The sequence below is a fragment of the Lontra canadensis genome, unplaced genomic scaffold (assembly GCF_010015895.1).
Source record: "Lontra canadensis isolate GAN:19392208 unplaced genomic scaffold, GSC_riverotter_1.0 scaffold565, whole genome shotgun sequence".
NCBI classification, from domain to species: Eukaryota; Metazoa; Chordata; class Mammalia; order Carnivora; family Mustelidae; genus Lontra; species Lontra canadensis.
Genome location: NW_022631552.1, coordinates 44,766 through 49,472, shown reverse-complemented (window position 1 = coordinate 49,472; position 4,707 = coordinate 44,766).

Genomic DNA, 4,707 nt, shown 5'->3' with positions numbered 1-4,707 from the left:
TTTTTTTTTAGATAGATAATTTTTTAACCTATTTACCATGACAGCGACTGTCCAGTACATCAAATTTCATAATAACCTTCTAACCTGAATTTTTTGGTACATACACCTGTGTTTTTCTTTTGCATTTCTATTTTTTGAATTTTTTTTTAATTTTAGTTTAGTTTAGTCTAGTTTATTCCTTTTTTATTTTTATTTTCTAATATTCATATAGAGTTAAACTTCAAAGTAATCCCCTTTCCCCAAACAATACTACCCCTATAGGTAAACCAATTTTTAATCCCCCTTTAGCCTAGGAAAGTTGAGTCCTTTAACAAAGATATCAAGATACATCCAGGAAGAATCAAAACAACATTCCTCACCCACACTGAGAATTTATAACCACTCTCCCATCTTTTTCTTCCGCCAGTGTTTCTGTGTTTTTCTGTTTGTCCTGATAGTATATAAATCTTACACTTGGGGTTCTTTTTGACAAGGTTCTTCCTTTATTTGCATATATATTTTTTTTCTCTTGCTATATACTTTTATCAGTCTTTTTGTTTGTCTGTTTTTGTTTGTATACCTCATAAATCTTACTTGGGGCCCATTTGGGCTGAACCTTCTCTTTCATCTTCCCTTTTTTTCCTGTCTCTCTCTCTCTCTCTTTTTTTTTTTTCTTTTTCTTTTCTTTTTTCTCTCATTTGGGTGGGGAATCCTGATTGCTCAGAAATGTTCCAGGGTGCACCCAGACTGCACCACAGTCGATACAACCAGCTACATCTGTTCAGTCATCTCTCACCAAAATGACTAGGAGGAGGAATGCCCAACAGAAGAAAAATACAGAGGATGGACCTTCTTCAACAGAGCTAATGGCTATCAACATAGACAATATGTTGGAAAGAGAATTCAGGCTTACAATTATCCAGGAAATGGCTAGGTTGGAGAAAGCCATGGATGACCAAATGGAATTGATTAGGGCTGAGCTGAAAGCGACCAGAAAGGATGTTCACAATGTTAGGGCAGAGCTAAAAGCTACCAGAGCTGAGGTTCACAATGCTCTCAATGAGTTCCAATCTAATCTAAATTCTCTCAAAGCTAGGGTAACTGAGACAGAAGATAGAATTAGTGATCTGGAGGACAAACAGATAGAGAGAAAGGATCAGGAGGAAGCCTGGAACAGACAGCTTAGAAACCATGAAAACAGAATCAGGGAAATAAATGATGCCATGAAATGTTCCAACGTCAGAATTATTGGAATCCCTGAAGGGGAGGAGAAAGAAAGAAGTCTAGAAGATATAGTGGAACAAGTTCTTCATGAAAATTTTCCCAATCTCGTGAATGGAACCAGCGTTCATGTACTAGAGGCCAAACGGTCTCCACCCAAGATTATAGATTCCAAAAAAACATCAAGGCACCTGATAGTCAAATTGAGGAATCATAATTGTAGGTATAATCTCTTAAAAGCCGCAGGACAAAGAGCCTCCTTACTTACAGAGGAAAGCCCATCAGAATAACGTCAGACCTGTCCACAGACACCTGGCAAGCCAGAAAGGGCTGGCAAGATATATTCAGGGCACTAAATGAGAAGAACATGCAGCCAAGAATACTTTATCCAGCAATACTGACATTCAAAATGGATGGAGAGGTAAAGAGTTTCCAAGACTGGCAAGGCTTAAAAGACTATGCAACCACCAAGCCAACACTGCAGGAATTATTAAGGGGGGTTCTATAAAAGAGGAAAAATCCTAAGAATAGCATTGAACAGAAATAGAGACAATCTACAGAAAGAAAGACTTCAAAGGTAACACGATGTCAATAAAAACGTATCTGTCAATAATCACTCTCAATGTGAATGGCCTAAATGCGCCCATAAAATGGCACAGGGGTGCAGATTGGATAAAACGAAAGGACCCATCCATATGTTGTCTACAAGAGACCATTTTGAACCTAAAGATACACCCAGACTGAAAGTGAAGGGATGGAGAAGCATCTTTTATGCCAATGGGCCTCAAAAGAAAGCTGGGGTAGCGATTCTCATATCAGATAAATTAGATTTTAAATTAAAGACTGTAGTCAGAGATACAGAAGGACACTACATAATTCTTAAAGGGACTATCCACCAAGATGATCTAACAATTGTAAATATCTATGCCCCCAATATGGAAGCAGCCAATTATATAAGAAAACTGTTAAAGAGTCATATTGATATGAATACATTAATAGGAGATCTTAACATGCCTCTCTCAGAAATAGACAGATCATCGAAGCAGAAAATCAATAAAGAAACAGAGCATTGAATGACACATTGGACCAGTTGGACCTCATAGATATATACAGAACATTCCACCCTAAAACAACAGAATACTCATTCTTCTCAAGTGCACATGGAAGCTTCTCCAGAATAGACCACATACTGGGTCACAAATCAGGACTCAACCGATACCAAATGACTGAGATTATTCCCTGCATATTCTCAGATCACAATGCTTTGAAACTGGAGCTCAATCACAAGGAAAAGTTTGGAAGGAACTCAAGCATCTGGAAGCTAAAGACCACCTTGCTTAAGAATGCTTGGATCAACCAGGAGATCAAAGAAGAACTTAAGCAATTCATGGAAAACAATGAGAATGAAGACAGTTTGGTCCAAAACCCATGGGATACAGCAAAGGCGGTCCTAAGGGGGAAATACATAGCCATCCAAGATTCCCTCAAAAAAATTGAAAAATCCAGAACACAGCAGCTGTCTCTACACCTTAAAGAACTGGAGAATCAACAACAAATCAAACCAACTCCACACATAAGAAGGGAAATAATCAAGATTAGAGCTGAGATCAATGAGGTAGAAACCAGAGATACAGTAGAACGTATCAATGAAACTAGAAGCTGGTTTTTTGAAAGAATCAATAAGATCGATAAACCATTGGCCACACGAATCCAAAAGAAAAGAGAGAAAGCCCAAATTAATAAAATTATGAATGAAAAGGGAGAGATCACAACTAACACCAAGGAAGTAGAAACAATCATCAGAAGTTATTATCAACAGCTATATGCCAATAAGCTAAGCAACCTAGATGAAATGGATGCATTCCTGGAAAACTATAAACTCCCAAAATTGAACCAGGAGGAAATCGACAACATAAATAGACCGATATCTAGTAACGAGATTGAAGCAGTGATCAAAAACCTCCCAAAAAACAAGAGCCCAGGACCTGATGGATTCCCTGGGGAATTCTACCAAACTTTCAAAGAAGAAATAACACCTATTTTCCTGAAGCTGTTTCAAAAAATTGAAGCAGAAGGAAAACTTCCAGACTCTTTCTATGAAGTCAGCATTACCCTGATCCCCAAACCAGGCAAAGACCCTACCAAAAAGGAGAATTTCAGACCAATATCCCTGATGAATATGGATGCTAAGATTCTCAACAAGATCCTAGCAAACAGGATCCAACAGCATATTTAAAAGATTATCCACCATGAATAGGTGGGATTCATTCCTGAGCTACAAGGATGGTTCAACATTCGCAAATCAATCAATGTGATAGAACAAATTAATAAGAAAAGAAAGAAGAACCACATGGTCCTCTCAATTGATGCAGAAAAAGCATTTGACAAAATCCAGCATCCGTTCCTGATTAAAACGCTTCAAAGTATAGGGGTAGAGGGAACATTCCTGAACTTCATCAAATCTGTCTATGAAAGACCCACAGCAAATATCATCCTCAATGGGAAAAAGCTCACAGCCTTCCCGTTGTGATCAGGAACATGACAAGGATGCCCACTCTCACCACTCTTGTTCAACATAGTATTAGAAGTCCTAGCAACAGCAATCAGACAACAAAGAGAAATAAAAGGTATCCAAATTGGCAATGAAGAAGTCAAACTCTCTCTCTTCCAGATGACATGATTCTTTATATGGAAAACCCAAAAGACTCCACCTCCAAACTACTAAAACTCATACAGCAATTCAGTAACATGGCAGGATACAAAGTCAATGTACACAAATCAGTGGCTTTCTTATACATTAACAATGAAAATACAGAAAAGGAAATTAGAGAATCAATTCCATTTACTATAGCACCAAGAACCATAAGATACCTGGGAATAAACCTAAACAAAGAGGTAAAGGATCTGTGCTTGAGGAACTACAGAACACTCATGAAAGAAATTGAAGAAGACACAAAAAGATGGAAGACCATTCCATGCTCTTGGATCGGAAGAATAAACATTGTTAAAATGTCTATACTGCCTAGAGTAATCTATACTTTTAATGCCATTCCAATCAAAATTCCACTGGTATTCTTCAAAGAGCTGGAGCAAATAATCCAAAAATTTGTATGGAATCAGAAGAGATCCTGAAACATTAAGGAAATGTTGAAAAACAAAAATAAAACTGGGGGCATCACGTTACCTGATTTCAAGCTTTACTACAAAGCTGTGATCACCAAGACAGCATGGTACTGGCATAAAAACAGACGCAGAGACCGGTGGAACAGAGTAGAGAGCCCAGATATGGACCCTCAACTCTATGGTCAGTTAATCTTTGACAAAACAAAAAAATATATACGGTGGAAAAAAAGACAGTTTCTTCTATAAATGGTGCTGGGAAAACTGGGCAGCTATATATAAGAATGAAACTCGACCATTCTCTTACACCGTACACAAAGATAAACTCAAAATGGATAAAAGACCTCAACGTGAGACAGGAATCCATCAGAATCCTAGAGGAGAACA